Source organism: Vombatus ursinus, unplaced genomic scaffold (assembly GCF_900497805.2).
Source record: "Vombatus ursinus unplaced genomic scaffold, bare-nosed wombat genome assembly UNPS02014932.1, whole genome shotgun sequence".
NCBI lineage: Eukaryota > Metazoa > Chordata > Mammalia > Diprotodontia > Vombatidae > Vombatus > Vombatus ursinus.
The window spans coordinates 940,870-961,641 of NW_020954710.1; positions in this window are offsets into that span (position 1 = coordinate 940,870).

The window sequence follows — 20,772 nt, forward strand, 5'->3', positions numbered from 1 at the left end:
TAGATAGATAGATAGATAGATAGATAGATAGATAGATAGATAGATAGATAGATAGATAGATAGAAAGAAATATTTATGTGGGCTCATTGATCAGTTCTCTTTGAAGCACTCTCTTGTCTTGTGTATGAGGAAGGCGGCATATGGACTCCAATAAGAAACTTTTGGTTATAGTGCCTACCTCACAGTGGGTACTTAATAAAGGCTTTCTCCATCCAACTAGCTAGCTAACTATATATCTACATATGGAGACATGTGAGACACCAAAACATGTGCATCACAAGAAATGGGCAGTCATCAGCCTCAGCACTGTGCATGCTCCATGGGATGATCCCCAGAGACCCATTCCCAAGTATGCTTCTTGAGGTCAGCTCCCATTCAACCTGCTGCACACAGATAAACAAATCCAAAATAGACACAAATATTAATAAGGAAATACAAAGCAATTTCTTGAGGGACAGTAACCATTGGGTTGATCAAAAAAGGCTTTATCTAGAAAGTAGAATTAGAGCTGGGCATTAAAGGAAACTAGAGATTGTAAAAGATGGAGGTGAGGAGAGTGCGCATTAAATGCATGGAGGACAGCCTATGCAGAGGCACAAAGGTAGGAGATGGTATGCCATGTATGGAGACGAACAAGTCGACCAGTTGAGCTAGAATCCAGAGCACATATATTCAGTAATGTATGATCAATCTAGAAAGAAAACTTAAGCCTGCTTGTGAAGGAATTTAAATGCCAGACAGAGTAGTTCATATATTATACCAGTAGCAACAGGTAGCCAATGAAACTGCTTGAGCAAGAGAAGGAAATGGACAGACTTCTGCTTTAGGAATACCAATTTGTTGTTGTTGCTTGTCCTTCATTTTCAAAGAGGATCGTGACACCAGAAAGATGATGCCACGACAGGCAAGTGAATTGGATTTAAGTGAGGCAGGGCTCTGCAAAATCACCAGCCTCACTTTCTCCTCGGGAGCCATCTGAATCCAGTGGTACGATATAGAACAGGATGACTGGAGATGGCCCTGGATGCAGTGGCCTTTTTAAGCTAAGGTCTTTAACAGGTCTGTTTGACTGAGGCAATGCCTCATTCTGTGATTAAGGCTAGGTAAGAAGTAAGGCAGAGAATGGACTCGTATCTAGTAAAAAAAAAAAAATCTGGAAGGGAAAGACTCTCAGAGTTTCTGGCCAGAATAAAAACAATTGCTATTTACATTCACTCTGAGCCAGTCAGGGTCCAAACAATGACCAAGTGGTCTGTTAGTGGACAGAGTGATTTGGGTTTGTGGTTGTTTGTCCTTCATTCTGGAAGAGGTCCATGACATCAGGGAGGTGATGCCATGACATGCACGTGAATTGGATTACAGTGAGGGTAGGCTAGGCAAAGTCACCAGCCTCACCTTCTCCTCTGGAACACCAATTTGGCAGTTTGGTGCAAGATGAATTGGAGAGGGTAGAGACTAGAAGCAGGAAGTGCAATTTAGAGGGTATAACAATAATTCAGACAAAAGGTAATGAGGACCTGGACTAGGATGTTATTCTTATGAGCGGAGAGAAGAGGATGGACACGGTGTTGTGCCAACCCCCTGCCTGCTGGAGGGAAATGCAATCAAAATAAGACGGGTTGGTGCCAGAGTCAAGGACTTACCTTGCAGAAGGGAATATTTAGGAAGGACAGGAGAGTTGTTTGAAATCCCTAAAAGATTGTTATAAAGAAGAGAAATGAAATGTGTTCTCTCTTTACCCTGGAGCAGTAATAGAAATACAAGTTGGCTGAGTGTAGGTTAATCAATCATCATCACGCCTTCATTAAGCAGTGTAATAGATGCTGGGGATGAAGACAAACATCAAACAGTTGCTGTCCTCAAGGAGGTTACCTTCAATTGGGGAAGATACCATGTATAAGAGAACATGGACGTAAAGCAACATCTCTTTTATATGGGAGTGTGAACAGTTTGGTTTCTAAAAGGGGCAGAAAAGGAACATAAGGAAAACTTAAAATCAACTTGTGAAGAAACAAAGTCTTTCACATAAAATGCTGAGAAACACAGACTGTTCTCAGGGCCAGAAGAGGAACTATTCCTCAGATGGATGTACTTAGAGAACCTGTTAAAGTAATCATTAACATAAGGATGACTTCAGTATATCTAGGTCATCAGATCATTTGCATGTAATTTTTTGTTTGTTTTAAAGGTTATAAATGACATTTATAAATCAAATATCTATTTGCAAACCATATGAACATTATGTAAGGATTGTTGGCATATCTTTTTTTGCCTCATAAAACAAGGATGAGTCACTGACCCTCAGCAGGCTATGATTTGAGATATAAGAAGCCAGCAGGAGAAAAAAGCTATAGGAAGAGAGACACAGAAGTAGTATAGTGAAGTGAGAAAAAGGGAGTCACAACAAGCCAAGGATAGACGACGTAAAAATCTTCCAAGTTAGACTAGAAGAGAGGGATTGTTTTTGCTGATTGGCTATAGATAGGCTGGAGTACCTGATAGATGCTCATTGGAGGAGAGTTGAATCCTATTACTGTATATGGAGCTAGTTGAGTTAATTGCTTTCTAGCACCATCTAAAGTCTGAAAGAGGAGAAATCTCTCAGGTGTTTCCTTCTACTGTCCAATCTAGCTTGAGAAAGAAAGAACTCAAGGTGGAAAAACAGGCTCTTCATCTGTTTTATTGTGAACCATGTTTTGCTATAAGAAAAGGTTTAAATACCCTGCAATTTGGAGATCTGAAGATCTTGGAAGTTCTCCAACTTGAGGAAGTGATTTGTATTATAACAGTGTAACACTTTTCTTATTGCCTTGTTAAGGATGGCTGTGAGCTAAAAGAGACGTTCAGTGTTTCATCAGTCAAAGAGCAGCAGAATTGCCCAGAAAGAGAGGGGTAAGAACCATGAAGCAAAGAAGTAACTTTATGTGGCGTTGATTGTTAATGAAAGGTTCAATGTAATAAAGGCTCATGGCCCAGACTTGTGAGTTTCCCCAGAAACATGGGTTTTCCCACTCGTGTACTTCCTTGCTAGGTTTCTAGCCATATATGCCCACTATTCCCCACATACACGGCATGCAATATGACCCAGGTTTATGGGTAGACTGTGATTTTTCTTTTTTGCTTTTCTTGATTGTGCCTTTTATCAAGTAAAAATTATTATTTTTGCTTTTGCAGAAATAATGAATAAATGTTACAATTTTTCTTGCTTCAAGCCTTGTCACTTAGTAAATGTGTTACATTTAAGAGTTAATGGCATTCTGGGAGGCTTCCTCACAGAGTTTCTTCTCCTGGGAATTGTTCTCACCCCTCAGAACTAGCTGCCTTTTTCCTGCCCACACACCGTCCCAAGCCATTCCTGTTCATTTGTATCACCTGTTTTGAAACTGGGATACTCTTCCCCATCACCAAGGGATGATGGTGTCCTGTTCTGCCATAATGATTGATTCCCAGACCCAGTTCCTCACTTTGGGACAAAGTGACCTCCTCTGTATTCCCCACTCCCCATCAGATAGACAGACAGACAGACACACACACACACACACACACACACACACACACAAACACACACAAAACCATATAGCCATCACACACATACACCTGGAATTAGATTAAACAAAGGGCATCTTTGGGGATCTGAGCACCCAGCTGGGGCATATATCTGGCAGCATCCTGACCTCCCCAGAAAGCCCAGGGCAATCTGTGCTCTCCCACCATTGCCTCCTACCCCATATCACTTGACCACCATCACCCCACTCCCTGGCAATTTTTTTTCTCAATAAATGTTTTGGTTTGGTTAAAAAAAAGGAGTTAATGGCATCATGATGACTAATTCCATGTAAATGAGAATTACATTACATTGCCTACATTAGTAGGTGCTCATTAGCTAAAGTGATGAGTAGTAAGACTCTATATCCCACACCAGGGTATCCTGAGAGAATTGTGAGTCATGGTAGTATGGCATTCACCTCTCTACAAACCCTAGATTTGGCAATATAAAGACACGTTGGGTGAGCGAGTCAGCAAAGAGTGCAAAGATGGGAGCCTACACCATACCTGAGCTACATGTACCTTTACGCTGATATTATCTTCCATACAAAGAAAAATACAGTTGAAAGAGCTATCTAAAAATGGAAATAGCTGTGAATTAATAAGCTCTCCAACACTGGAAGCAAGTAAATTTAGACCTCAAGTGGACTTTAAAGATCAAGCTAATCCAACTTCTTCACTTTACAGATATGGAAATTGAGGTCCAGAGAAGGAAAGGAATTGTCCAAGGTCACAAAGATAGTAAATAGTAGACATGAGACTACAAACCAAGTTATCTGAATCTAAGCCCAAGAATCTTTTCACTAAATGATGACGTGAGATGACCTTCAAGTTGCCTTCCTGTTTTTTTAGATTCAAGGATGCTATCACTTGAGTAGGACAAAAGCTGGAATTAAACCAGCCCTCAATAGGGCTGCCTCCTTTGATGGAAAAAGACAATTATGTATACCAAAGTGCCATCTGTGAAGGCTATTGACTTCTATGCTCTTGAAAATTGTCATCCCATGTCCTCTCTAAAATGCCTTTCTTTCTCCTTCATATCCCTAATAGCACCCTAAAGATTCCTTTCCATTGCCTTACATCTCAGCTTGGGTCTCCTCACCATCCTAAGGGCTCAATTCACATCTGTCTCATGCCATCACTTTTATTCACACCAGGCTTTCATTGATTTAAATATTTCCAGAGTTACCCCAACTTGCCTTTAAAGGGAGCTTGAGAAGGAAAAGGAAAAGGAACTATATATAAAAAATATTTATAGCAGCTCTTTTTGTGATAGCAAAGATTTGGAAATTGAGGAAATGTCCATCAATTAGGTAATAGTTTAACAAGTTGTGGTGTATGATTGTGATGGAATACTGTTGTTGTTCAGTCATTTTTCAGTGGTGTGCAAATCTTCATGACCCCATTTGGGGTTTTCTTGGCAATTCAAATCCCAACTTGGAGCCTTGCCATTTGTCTGAGCCTGGGCAAGTTACTTAACTATTCTGAGCTACTTTTTCCTCACCTATGAAATGATGATACCTGCAGTATATGTTTTATAATGATACCTGCACTGCATAGAATTGTCATGAAGAAAGTGCTTTGAAAACCTCAAATGGCTATAATAATGTGAAATGATTATTACATAGATAAATAAAGGCAGCATAGTATATTGGAAAGAGTATTGGTTTGGGAAAGATAACTTTGTTGGTTAATCCTAGGCCTGATATTTACTATTTGTATGACTTTGGGCAAGTCACCACCTCTCTGGACCTCAGTCTTTTCCTCTGTAAAATGAAGACATCGGCTCTAAATCCCATGCTACCTCTTTGGTATAAACTTAATATCTCCAGAACGCTGATGACGGTGCTCTACACACTGCATGTAATTAATAAATGTGCAATGAATAAATTAATGAATAGTAACTTCTGAATAAATAATTAGTTGATAGACTGATTGATTGCATCCTAATCAATAAACTCCAGCGGCTCCCTATTACCCTCAGGATTAAATAAAAAGTCTTCTGATTGGCATTTAAAGTAGAACATGGCTCCTTCCTACATTCCTGGTCTTTTTAAACTTTACTCGACTTGATCAGTCTACAATCCAGCTACACTGGTCTAACCATTACCCTCCCACATGACACTACATTTTCTGACTCTGTCTTTGAATTGGCTGATCCTTATGCCTAGAATTCTCTGCTCTGCCTCCTGGCTTCTATCAATTCCTTCAAGTTCTAGCTAAACTCCCACCTTCTGCATAAAAGCTTTTCCTGATCCCCTAACTCTAGTTTCCACCACTCTGTTGATTATACCCAATTTCTTCCATATATAGCTTATTTGTCCAGTTTTTTGTATGGCATCTCTCCAATTAGGATGAATTTCTTGAGATCAGATACTGTCTTTTGTCTTTCTTTTTATCTTCAATGCTTAACAAAGTGCCTGGCATATAGTTGGTGCTTCATAAATGTTTGTTGATTGATGTCTTGGAGTCCAAGCTTACCTGGCTTCCTTCAAGACTTGGCTCAAATTCTACCTTCTATAAGAAGCTTTTCTGGTCTCTCTCCCTACCCACTCCTTATTCCCTTCACCCTGATATTACCTTCCATTTATATGGTGCACACACATAGTTATTTGCATGTTGTCTCATCCATTAGACTATAAGTTCCCTGAAGGAAGACACAGTGATTTTTTGTTTAGCATAGTGCTTAATAAATGTTTGTTGGTTGACTAATAGATAAACTACTATTTGGCATTTAAACCCTTCACAATCTGGTCTAAATCTTCCTTTATAGTCACATTACCCATCACTCCCTTGCACATATTCTATAATTCAGCCAAACTATCATTCTTACTAGCCTTTACACATGATGTTCCATATACCATTTTGTTTGGAGTGTCTTCTAAGCCTGTATAAGAGTGAGGGTCCATTGAATCTATCAATCACCTCAACCCACTTAAAGTAAATAGCAAGATGCTATATACCTTTACCAAATAAAAACACCCTTATAATTGAATTACATAATCAATCCATTTGGGAAGAGAAAATTCTTCCAGGCATTGGATGAAATGAAATAAAACTATATAGGAAATGAATTGAAGTTTGTTAAAGTGTTGACCGTGAGCTGTTGGACTTATATAAATACAGCAAACTAGTTTGGAATCAAACATTCAGATGGTGACCCATCCAGGACAAGTCCCTGAGAAGAAATCACTTTTGGGGAAAGTGGAAGAAAAAGGCACCCTTTGTCTTGACCGCAGCATGACCCTGTGAACTTCAAAAAGTTAGAATATTTGCGATTTGCTATGTGTGACGGGGTCTCCAAAATGGCAGTGACTGATGGATCAAAAGCTGAGAGACATAAACACCTAAAGAAACAGAGTTTCAGAACTCAATAAGAAGCCCAGTAGAAAGCTACACTATACTTAATGGGAACATCATTAGGATTCTACAAAAGGAGAAAAGGACATGCATCAAATTAGGAATTGTGTGTTATTCTTTGGCCACATGTGCTCTCTGAGTTGGAGCTTACTTTTCATTGAACTCTGTATGTATTTGTGGGAGAGTATGTCATAGACCTTCAAAGGACTGTTTTGTACTGATTGTTCTTATATACTACCTAAATATATAGCTATTTCTAAAAGTTAATTTGCTCTAGCTGACCAATTGATATTAATTGATAATCAATGAGAAAAGCACATAAGTAGGAATAAACCCTTAGACCTTGATCCCTGAGGAAAGAAATAGAAGGTGCTTGCTAGGGACTTAACCTGACCATGTGAGTTGGTGTTGGGAGAGTAAACCCAGAGCCTGGGCTACATCTGAATGCACTGTTTCTTCAATGCATTCATTCGACCTTAGAAAACTTAGTTCCCTTACCAGGAATTCCATCAAAGGGCCACACTTGAGGACCTAGAGGGCCACATGTGGCATCAAGACCGCAGGTTCCTCACCTCTGGTCTAAACACTTAGCTCAAATATTAAAAGACTCCCCTGACCGTCTCTTCACCACCTGCTGGTACTTCCTCTGCACCAAAATTTGTATCTACCTATACATGTTCATGTTGGCTCCCCAAAAGAAAATAAGCTCCTTGAGGTCATAGACTATTTCGCTTTTCTCTTTATATGTGCAACACCTAGAACCATACCTGGCACATAGTAAGTGCTAAACGAATGTTCATTGATTGATTGCAATGAATATTTTAAAATGACAAATAACAATTAACAACAATAATAATAACTCCTATTTATGCAGTGTGTGCAGTTTCAAAGTGTTTTACTCATAACAGTCATTGGATGAAGTTCTCCGAGACTCAGTTTCATAATCTCTAAAATAAAGAGGAATCTTCCAGAAATCCCTCCAAGTTCTGATGTTCTATTTTCGAAGACCATTCCCATCTCTGACATTCTGTATTCTCATGTCCCTCCTAGCTCTGATGTTCAAGGTTGCATCAGGCCTCTCATTCTCATATTCTATAAGGCCCATTTCAAGTCTAATATTTTGAGTTTGAGGCCCCTCCCTGCTCTGGCATTCAATGTTTTGAGGTCTCTTGCAGTTCTAAAATAACCATAATAGTAATAATAACAACAATAATAATAATCTGACATTTATATAGCCCTTAATGGTTTGCAAAGCATTTTATAAACACCACTTCATTTGATCTAAGATGCTTTCCAGTAAGCATAGTTTGCCTCTAATTCTGAAAATACGGAGCATATAATAGTTCTGGGTACTGAAAATCCATAAATAAAAATAGCACATTCGTTGCTTCTCTCTAATTTCCCTGACCCTTCCCTAGAACCAACCGGACCCATCGCAGGGACATCAAGGTTTTATGAGGTATATATCTCACTGGAGGATATTGGGAAGCTTAGTTTGCAGGGGCCCTGACTCTAGGTGGAAAAGTACAGAAATTAACAAGATTTCCTTCTATCCTCCTAGCCAAGATCTCCTCTTAGAGAATATTTCCAATGACCTCATCCAAGGATGTGCTGAAACCAATTCTAACTGGTTCCCAAGATCCAATTGTTAAATTTTCAACTCGAGCGTTTACATCTTAGAAACTGGCAAAGGCTACAAAGCAGGGCTTGATTTATAGTTTTGATGACTGTCTAGATTTAAGAAAATAATGGAAAAATGTTAGCAACTTCTCAATTAAACTTAAAAGCATGTTGTGGACCAGCACACCCCAGACTAAAGAGAGCCTAGCTTTGCTTTCTGGAGGTAAATGGAAAACACTCTTCCATGAATCACAGTTATCTGGTTGTATGTTTTCTCTAGAATAGCTAGAATAGAATAGCATCTAAAGAATGACAAAACACACATATATACTATTGGTGGAGCTGCAAATTAGTCCAACCATTCAGCAAGTCAATTTGGAATAAGTGCTAAAAAACAAAAAAAAGTTCTGATGTTATTATATATGTTCACTTCGACCCAGATATCTTACTGCTAGTTATGTACCACAAAGGAGGAACATAAGTTAACAGTAAAAAGAAAGGTACCTTCAGTAACAATTTAGGAATATTTTTTCATGTTCTGTCCTCACTACAGATGCAGAGTAACTCCCTTATAATTAGCCTACATGTATTTTAAAGATGGCAATTGTTTCCTATCTGCCTTGTCTATAAATGAAATAATTCTTCTTTTTCTTTACATTCACAAAATTATAAATTGAAACAAAAAAAAACTGTGCTTTCAAGCCATGTATGAGTGTTTCCTATATGGAAAAAGTAATAAACAAAGGCCTAAAATTGTTCAGAAAAAAAAGAAAGAAACAAAGGTCCCCTGTGTAACAAAATATTTGTAATGACATTTTCTATAATAAAAAAAGATAACAAAATAGATGCACATTGACTGAGGAATAGCTAAACAAGTTGTGGTACATGAATGTAATAGAAAGTTACTGTATCTTAAGAAACAATGACTATGAAGCAATTACAGAAGCATGGGGAAATTAACTGATGCAGAGCAAAGCAAGAAGAACCATAAAAACAATATATAAAATGACTACAATAGTTTGATTGGAAACAACAACAACAAAATATGTACTGAATGCTGTGTAATTGTAATGACCAATTCTGACCCCAAAGAAGTGATGAGATAATGCATCTCTCTCCCTGCTTTACAGAAGTGGGAGACTATAGAAAAGGAACATTGAACATAGTATCAGGCTTGGTTATTGTTTAGTTTTGCTGAGCTACTATTTTATGGTCACCATGTCATCCTTTGTTACAATAGATGGCTCTCTAGAAAGGAGAGGGGGAGCAATATATTTGGATATGAAGGTTACTCTAACAAAGATATCGATAAAACTTTAAAATAAAAAGAAATAAAATGTCTGGAAAGGACCATCTTTCAGTGCCTACTGTTATTGGATCAGGTCAACTCATCACACCTGGAACCATCAAAGCAGTCTTTCCCTGGCCCACTAGAAATGGTTATTCCAAACATCCATCATCCCTATTCCACTGAATCCGACAAATGGATCCCAGAGGTTTCTAGTTGCTAGCTCTACCTGCCACTCTGAATTAGTTCACTTGTCTTTCTGCTGGGATAGATTGAAAGGGAGGAGGGAGAGATGGAGAGAGAGAGAGAGAAACAGAGAGAGACAGAGACAGAGGGGAGAGACACAGAGACAAAGGGGAGAGAGAGAGAGAGAGAGAGAGAGAGAGAGAGAGAGAAGGAGGGAGAGAGAAAGAGAGAGAGATAAAGGCAGGCCCAGAAAGACTGCCAGTTGCACTTATTATGAGCTTTAAACTCCTGGGCTCTTTTTGCAGTTAGGTGCAAAGGACCATAATGACATCTCAGATTGATATAACACCTCTCCCAAAGGCCATTCACATTTACTGAGCCCAATCCTCTCAAGTGGAAACTGCTTCTTCAGAATAAATTGGATGGAGTCTTATGGAAGGAAGCTGCTTTAACTCTTCCAGACCACTGCCCAGTTTGCCAAGTTGGGGATCTTACCAGGAAGATTTTCTCTATTCAATTCAATTTAATTCAACAAGATTTAAGAACCCATTATGTAGAACTGTAACCAGTTATTCTTGGACTTAGAAAAAAATTCAATTGAAAAAGGTGGTGGGCAGGGTGGGGAGAGGGTGGCAGAGCCAAACCAGAAGAAAAGGCAAGTCATCCCCCAAAGAAACTGACCATGGGTTAGAAGGGATGGAGTGTTGTGGAAAAGAGACAAAGTGGTGATGGGACTCTGGAGGCGGCAATCTGGGGGCAGATGAGTTACATGGCAGCATGGGCTAGTGAAGGACCTGGAGGGCCAGTATTCCTTTAAGGAGGAAATATTCACCCCTTGAATATCAGCACCCTATAGCAAAGCTCTTATCACCCAATGCTAGTTATAACTGGGGCTCTGAGCTAGGCAAAGGGAATACAAGGACAAGAACATACTTTTAGAATCAGTCAATATGATAGTTTTGCTGAATTGATTTTTATCCTCTTTTATTCTTTGTTTCACGGGGTGATTCTTTGGGTGGAGGAGATAGATGTAAAAACAAAATAAAATTTAAAATCAACAAAAGAACAAAATTAAAAGGACTTGCCTTCAGGGAGCTTGTATTCTCCATTCAGCAAGTCTTCATCTCACCAACCCATAGTGGTCATAATAAAAGGAGTCATGTCACTATTTTAAGGATCTTGTTTACAATTCTGGAAAAATGTTTATGAGCTGAAGGAATTCTGACCAATATTCATTGACACTTACAATGTCTTTTGGATAAACAGGGACAAATCATATTTTCCTCATTTTACAAAGGGAGGTATTGCTGGGACAGAAAAAGGTTAAGCAATTTACTAAGGTGCTATTAAATGGATTATATTCTGTGTTTCTCAGCTTAGACTGCTTGACACATAAGTGGATTAATGTGAGAATTAAGAATTCATATGGTCTGATTCAAATCCAACTCTCTTACAAACTCTATTCCTCTCTCTATGTGCCACTAAGCTTGAAATTGAAACATTATAGATTAATTACTCTGGGGTCTCTGTCTATTGTCCTCTTTAAAATGCACCCACTCCTGAAAGGAGAACATTGGCCCAGTTAATATAAATTGAGTTGTTAGTAATATGCGTGGTGTAATGGAGAAAAGGCTAAATTTGAAGTCCAAGGACCTTGTTTCAGAGACTTCCAGGCCACAAGGAACAACAAGATGGTTGATTAGAAGCTTTTCCTATATTCCATTAACTTTCAAAAACTTTCCTAAAGAGGAATTGTGCACAAGATGTAGTATAATTACAGCTGAATTCATAGTATAAAAAGGAGAGAATCCTAACAAGGCAAAATCTTTGTGAATTAGTACAAGAAAATACTAATCCTTATAACACTCATCTGTACCCCTCTTGCCCTGCCCCATCCCTCCAGCCTACACATTCTTGGCTGAGATACATAGAAATGTTCCTAGGGCCCATATCTGCAAACTTTACTGCTACTGCAGAGGATTTGCCCCTTACCCCAAGCCCTATTTACTCCAAATTAGCAAAAAGCAGAATATACTTCATCTACCCTATCAATGAGGAAAAAAGAAGAGAAAGTATGCTGTCTTCTACATTGGGCCATCCCTAGGTTAAGGACTCCCAAAGACCTCAGAGACTCTGTTTTGTGCATCCTTCCAAATTTCTCTGATCCTGCTAAAAGTAGAAAATGTTGAATTAGCCCAACCACTAAAAGAAAGGGAAAAATCCCAGGGAGAAAGTGAAACAGGGAATCAGCATGTATGGCTACACCAGACCTGAAGGAATGGGGATTGAAACACAGCTGAAGTCAGTTCTACACCTAGAAGATGCTAAGGACCCAATCTGGTAAACACTAAGTCCCTCAACATAAGAAGAGGCTGAGACAACTTTATAGTCATGCTCCTAGAGGATAACTACCAGCAAAGGAGGAAGAATAAAAAGTGACTGACAGGAAAATAGAAGAAAAGAGAATAGAGAAAAGAAAGATACTGCAATTTAAACAGAACAGGTACCTTAAACTCAGTTCTTCAGAAACTTTAACCCCCATAAGAAGCACAAAAAAGGTAGAATAAGTGTATAGCCCATGAGAGAAAGTTGTGGCATAGTGGATAAAGAGCTGGCCTAGAAACTAGGGAAACTTAAGTTTAAACTTCACCTCTGACATATGCTCACAGTGTAACTCTGGACAGGTCATTTAAATTTTCAGTGCTCTAGGCCAGAGGTTTCAAACAGGTGGCCCACAACACTCCCAAGTGTGGCCACAGCCAGATTAAAATGTGATTGGGAAATAACAATAATAAAATAAAGCAAAATACAGTAAAATATAGATAACATTACATTTTAAGAATGAATAAATATGTGGCCCACAGGGATCCATATGTGTGGATTGGTGGCCTCTGTTTCTCTTTGACTTTGACACTACTGTTCTAGGAAACTTTCTAAGACTATAGGTTGGAGAGAACTTACTGACCTGCATTGGGGGAGGAAATTTTCTTGTTCGGGAGATCTCTACACCAACACAATCTCAAGGTCAGTGCCTATTCCTTTAAGACAAGAATCAAAGAATTAAACTTCAGAACAGAAGGGAAGAGAGCAGAATTAATGAAGAGAACAAAGCAAATAAACACAACTTAGAAAAGGCCAAAAAAAAAACCAAACATTAGAAGTTGGAAGGGAAAAGAGGCAGTGGATTTTGAACTAACAATTTAACTCAGGGGGAAAGATATAAGGAAATAAATACCTAAAGAAAGAAAAACTAGTGGTTTTATTATAATAGTGAAATAAAGTGAAAGGAGAACAAATGGGATGGGGAGAAAGAAAACCTCTGGGAATAGGGTTGCATCAAAGTGGTTTAAGCAAAACTAAACAAAAGGACAAAGTATTGACTTTAAAGGTGAAAATTATTTTGGAAAGTAAAAAGTAATACTAAGCTCATGAATGAAGGAAAACACAAACATAATCCCCATAACTTTAATGTGAATGGACTAAACAATCCAATAAAATGAAAAAGGTGGCAAAATGGAAAAGAAAGAAAAGCCTCACAAGAAACATATCTAAAAATTAACATAGCATCAAAATGAGAGGTAGGAATAAAATTTACTATGCATTAGGTTAATCCAAAAAAGCAAGAATCCCAATCATCCTATAAGACAAATCAAAAAGAAAAATTCACTATGTCAATAAAAATAAACAATAAAATTGCATTATGCTTAAAGGAATCATGGACATGAACTAATACCAATATTAAGCATGTGTGAATATGTGCACCAAATGATATAGCATCTAAATCCATAAAGAAAAAATTAACCTAATTTCAAAAAAGTATAGCTAATAACACACTTATAGTAGACACCTTTAATGTTCATCTCTCATAACTTAACAAATCTAACAAAAGCAAAAACAAAAGAGGAAATATAGAATTGAACGAACTTCAAAATCTTGCAGCTAAAAGATCTATGTTACCTTCTACATGGGACAATAAAACATACATACTTTTCAGCACTATATAGCATCTTTACAAAAATGGACAATGTAATGGGGAACACATATAAATTACAAATAAGTGTTAAAAAGTAGAAACACTAAACATTTCCTCAAAAGGCATAATGAAATACAAAAAGTAATTAATACAGAAAGCAAAGCAAAAATTAAAAATTTAAGTGGAGATGGTAATGAAGTCCTAAACAATAAGTGGACCAAATAATAAAAACAATTAATAACAATGTGAAACATAATGATTATTACAAGACAAATGCCAAAAATTTCTGGGATGTAACTAAAACAGTCCCCAGAAGAAAAAATAAATCTCAAAAAAAATGCATTAACAGCATAGAAAAAGGATAAAATTAACTGAATAAAAATCAAAAAGTCAACAAATAAATACAAAATAAATACAAATTCTTGAAAACTAGAGGGAAAATAAATAAATTGGAAATCAAATAGATGGCAGAACTGATAAGCAAAACTAAAATCTGATTCTTTTAAAAGTGTTACAAAACTACTCAAACTTTAGCCAATCTGATTCAAAAGAAGAGATAGGAAAGCCCATTTGAATAAATACAAAATGACCAATGGTAAAGCATAGCAAACACAGAAGAAATAAAAGATTATCAGAACCTATTATATACAGTTATATGCAAATGGAGCTGAGAATTCAAGAGATAGAAAATTATCTACAAAAATACAAAATATCCAGATTAACAAAAGATCAAATAAAAATCTTAAATAATCCAATCACAGAAAAAAAAGACATTGAACTAGTTGCAAAGGAATAACAAAAGGACAGACACCTTGGCCCTAATGAAGTTAGAGGAGAATTCATTCTATCTATCTATCCATCTATCTATCCATCTATCTATCTATCTATGTCTGTGTAGCATATATATATATATATATAATACACACACACACACACCATGGAAATTATTCTCAAGAATATATAAATTATTGAGAAATAAAGCACTCTATCAGACTCATTTTATGAGATAAACGTAGTCCTGATTTCCAACTCACTATTCTGATCTTAAAATATCAATACTATCCTGGTCTGATACAGGCCTATACATAACTTATTTTAAGCCTCAGATCAAGCATCACCTTCAAGTAGAAATCTTTCCTGATTCCCCCTGCTGCTATTTCACCTTTCCTCACCCCTAAATTATCTTGTATTGATTTTGCATATGTATATGGAGGACACTCTTCCTGAAGGAGTCTGATGCTCTTGGAATCTAAGATAATCCTATGGGTTTGCATTCCTAGTTCCTGAGTCCCCATATATGCTTCCCATGAACAAAAACTTAGTAGATACAATTAAGTCTTAGTAAATGCATTTACTGAAATGACACACTAAGGACAGTAGCTAAAAACATCCCCCCATCACACTGGGACGCACTCCCTCTCTCACAAATCCATATGGTGTCTATGGGAAGAGTGAGTATATTTATACAGCAAAATGGTGACGAAGCTCACATGTAGAGAGCACATGTGGTCAAAGTAACTCACATATCTGCAATAACAGGACCTCAAAGTCCTTTATTTCTTCATCTGGTCCTCTCTGCAGTCCAACTCTTCGTTGTCAGAGCCAGCTTCTTCTTCATTCTATTGTCTACTCTCTCTTCTGCTAGGGGCCATGTTCCCTAAACCTACTCCCAGCAAATGTCTCTCTGTATGCCTGTCTGTCTATGTGTCTCTGCCTCCTTAGCCATGCCTCAAGCCCTCACAAATTCACTATCCAACAACTTGGTGGAATTTTGCATTTCTTGGTCACCATTAGCCCCACTATTAGATGCCAGGACTAATGGGACATAGAAGAAATCTCTTCCTTTCCGCTCCCCAAGGCAACTCCTGGCCTGCTGTCACCAAAAATCTCTTCAGATATTAGCTACTTAAAACTCCCGAAGGCCCGACCCGTTTTCAGCATAGCTAGTTAGATAACCTCTTTTGGTACACTTAAAAAAGATATTTCAATTTCACAAAGCTGTTAATTCCTTCACACTCTAACATCTCTTTGCCTCAGTGATCTCTTATTTGCTTACTGTGACCATATCAACTTTGTGAAATTTTAAGACTATTTCACTTTTGTCTTTGTGTCCCAAGTGTCTATCACAATGTGTCCCTGGCACATAGCAGGAGCTTAACATATGCTTATTGATCAATTGCTTGACTTACTAGAAAAAAATTTTTTGGCTAGGCAATGGGGTTAAGTGATTTGCCCAAGGTCACACAGCTAGTAAGTGTCAAGTGTCTGAGGCTGGATTTGAACTCAGGTTCCCCTGATTCCAAGGCAGGAGCTCTATCCACTGCACCACCCAGCTGCCCCAACTTTCTAGAAATTTTTTACAAGACAAACACACCAGCATGAACACAATGGACCTCTGTGAGTATGTGAATGAGAAAGGAGAATGGGATACAAGCAGAGGAATGACAGCAAATATCAGTATTTCATGCTTTGGACTTTTGCCCAACATTAGACAGGCACCCTCAGCCACCAGACTCCACTGATGTTCTCGAGATGTTCTCAAGATACATAAAAACCTTAGGGAACTCCACACGCATTGTTTGTGGTGTTTTCCAACTGAGATGCACTCCATGTCCAGACTAGCTCATGAAAGCAAAGAATGCATGAGCCCACTGAGCTCTCCATTCACTCAGCAAGCATCAGAGCTGCTCCTCTTCTCTCCTCTGCATAAAATGGAGTCAGCAGATAGCTCTTTCCCTATTTACAAAGAAAACTTGGCTAGGGCCCAAATGGGAAATGAGCCTGACATTAAAAATTAGGAAGAAAAATAAATTAAATTTGAGAAACCTGGAGCTTGACATAGCTCTGATCTGATTGGCAATATCCTAGCCTGAAAAACTCTTGTGGAGAGTTTACATTTAAATAGAATTTGTGGCCAAACAGCTGCATGGTAATGCCTCCTCACCCCCTAGGGTGTTTTCTGATTTGTACATTTAATGTGTCATCTCCTCCCAACCCATCTAATGGTTGACCCAGGGGTCAACAATTACTTATTAGGCACAGTGGCCTAAGTAATCACCTATGAGCAGAGTTGGCTTTTGTAAAATGAGGATCTTGTTTTCCTTTTTAAAAGAAAAAAAAATAAAATTCAATGAGTTTCTCAGGATAACAGAGTTCAATCTAGAAAGACCCTCAGAAGTCATCTTAGTCCAACTCTTTCATTTTACAAATGAGGAAAATGAGACCCAGAAAGGGAAAGTGATTTACCCAAAGTCATCTAAGAAATAAAAGTGCCAGAATTCAATATTCTAACCCCCAATTTAGATTACATTATATCCTTGATTGGAAAGTCATAGGATCATGGGTTTAGGCCTGTGACCTATAAGATCCTCTCCAGCTTAAAATCCATGATCAAGTCAATCCTTAACCATCAGAAGACTTAAAGCTTGAATGAACTTTAGCCATATACGAGGCATGGAACGTGAGAGGTAAAGACTTGTTTGATAGAGAATGTAAGTTCCTTGAGGGCAGAGATTTATTTTTATGATAGGACCATAGGTATCTAATAATAGCTATTAATTATTAACATCATTACCTATTACTATATATAAAATCTAATCAAAACCCCTCATTTTACAGATGAAAGATAACATGGCATGATGAATAGATAGCCAGCCTTGGGGTCAAGAAAACCTAGGATTGAATCTTGTCTCTGATGTATATTAACCATGTGACCGTGGGCAAGTTATTTAATTTCCCAGTGTTCCAGGAAACTAAAATTATAAGTTACAGATGAGGTGTTGATATGTATAACACACATGCTGGGAGCTATCCACACCAGTGAAATAAGCTGGTCCCAATACCCTCCCTCAATCAAAAATTAATAGTAATAATAATAGTCAACATTTATAAAGTGCTTCAAGATTTGCAAAGCATTTTACATCTATTTTGTCTCATTTGACCAACCCTTTGAAATAGGTCCTATTGTGCTCATTTTACAGATGGGGAAACAGGCTAAGAAGTGTTCCTTCATGGTGACATAGATAGCAGTGTCTGAAGCAGGATTCAAATCCTGGTATTCCTGATGATTAGTGCTCTATCTACTGTGCCACCAGAGTCCCTGAAATTGCAATGAAATGCCTAAAACTTGACCTTAGAGATCAATTCCAGCCCTTTCTTCATTCTACTGATTAAAGAGAAGGAAAGTGACTTGCACAATGTCACACAAGTAGTTAACAGGGGGAGCTAGGATTCAAACCTGGGTTTCAAAACTCTACATTCTGTTCTCTTCCATTACACCAGATTTTGGCTCACACCTTCTATTCCCTTCCTGTGGCTCTATATCTGCCCTGTCCTGTGGAGGATGAATTAGACCTTTACTTGGTCCCAGGCAGCAGAATTAGGAGCAATGGGGTGTTCAGGGAGGACTAGCACCTCTGGTGTTGGGGCTTGCTAAATCCTCTTCAAGGCTACTCATCCACCTTTGGTGTCCACCTGTCACCCAACTCTCACCTGTGGCTCCAAGAAACTGTAGTACACACTTTAGTAAAATCACCAGATTGAGAGTAACTGGGAGGCCTGAAACCCATCAGTGAGTTAGGGGGTAGATACCCCAAGCATATGAATACTTCCCCCAGTGGAATGGGCAGATAAGAACAATTTGTTCCAACAGCCATGAAGGTGGATGAAGCAGGCACTGTGGACTGCTTAGAGCTTGATCAGATGTCAAAAACACCAAGGTCATCCACTGCATCCCTGGCCTTCACCAATCCTCTTGACTTTTGTCTTGCCACTGGACTTCAATGACTCTAGAAGACAGAGTGAGGCTGATGACTTTGCACAACTCTGCTTCACTTAAATCCACTTCATGCAAAATCAAGGCATCACCCTGCTATGTCCTTAGTGTTCTTTGAAAATGAAGGATGAATGAGAACAACAAGGAGTGATGGGTAAATGTTGCCGAGAAGCCAACTGAGACTTGATGTCAGAAAAACCTTCCTGATAATGGGAGTTGTCCAGAAACACAATGGACTTCTTTATGGAAGTGGGGGGTTCTCCCTCACTGAAGGTCTTCAAGCATAGCCTGAACAACCACTTGTCAGGGATTTTATAGAGCGACATTCTTGTTCAAGTCTAGATTGTATCGGATGTCCTCTGAAGGCACTTTCCGATCTTAGGTTCCGGGATTCTATGATTCATGGAAATATCTTTAAAGCCATTGATGGTCAGGCAGTCTTTGTTCCCATAGAGTTGTTGTGTGAAAGGAAAGGTAAAAACCAGGGATGAATTTAGCAGATTCCTTGGAGAACGCAACACTATTCCACCATTTTCCCTCCCTAGCTTCTCTTGAGAAATATCAGCTGGAATCAACACGGTAAGAAATCAAAGTAGCATTCTGAAATATTCTTATATGACCAGGAAAGATCTAGAAATTTGCCTACACGAAGCAGTGCACTCAAAGACCCAAGTATTTTGCTGCTGGATGGGGCCTGAGAGAGTAAATGGTCCAAATCTCCCATTTTACAGATGAGATCAATGAGACTAGTGATTTACCACTCCAGGATGCCAGGCAAGAGTGAAGCAGCTTGTCTGTGGATCTAGTTCTCCAATGGAAAAAAAATCCAAGCAGATAAGTGAAGTAGGAACAGCATCTGATAATTGGAAGAGACCTCAGAGGTCATCTTGTCCAACCTTTACCTAACTAAGGATCCCCTCTGCAATATCTCAGATAAGATATCACCCAATTGCCATTTTTAGCCCTCCAGTAATAAGAATCTCACTACTTTCCAAGGCAATTCATTTGAATAGCTCTGTCAGGAAAGATTTTTTTTCCTCCTGGTACAAACCATGCATTTGCTCTATGTCAGTAACTTCCATCCAAAGCTCCCAGTTCTCCTCTCAGGGAATCAATGCATTCTGCTTGCTTTCAAGGGAAAGAGCTAGGTACAGTGGATGAAAGCTGAAGAGAAAAACTGAGGATCTATGCAAAGAAAAATTTCTGAAACTTTAGACTTATTCAAAAGTGGAATTGATAATTGTGTTTGTTTAGGATATTGTGGGTTCCCTTTCATTGGAGGGCTTTAAATAAGGGCTAGTTGACCTCTGGTCAAAAGTATTGTAAAGAGGATTCTGGTTGGGTAGCCTTTATTATTTTGGGTTATAAAGTAGATCTCCCACCATAGAATACTTTCTCCATCTTTTTTTTGTAATCTGACACAAAAGAAGATTCTAACTAACATAGGATCATAGATTTTGAGCTGAAAGAAAACTTCCAGATCATCTGCTCTAACATCCTAACTTTATATATGGGAAAACTGAGGTCTATAAATCTTCTGCAACTTGTCTAAGGTGAATCTTGTAGTATATGGCAAATCAGAGATGCAAATCCAGGTTCTCTGCCTCTAAAACCAGTTCCATTTTAACTGAGAGCTGGACTTTTGGATTATCTGGTTTATATATCTAAATAATGGATGTTCTTTTCCTCTTGAATTCACCCAAATGAACTCTACCAGCTGCTTCCCTTTCAATGGGACTAAAGTCAAGAGGAAGAAATACCAAGTCTCATCAAGCCACTCTCCGTTGAATGTGGTAGCACTGGAGTCACACGACCTATGTTCAAATCCTGTCTCGGCATTACTACTTGTATGGTCTTCGGAAATGCACATTTAAACTTCCTAAATCTCAATTTCTTCATCCATAAAATGAAAATGACCCCAGGGATTGAGGTCTGTGTCGTCTGAAGTCCTTTCCAGTTGTTTTTTTTTTCAGCCAAAAACAAGGTTCATTAAAGATCTGCCATATTAGCCAGACTCTTAAGGAA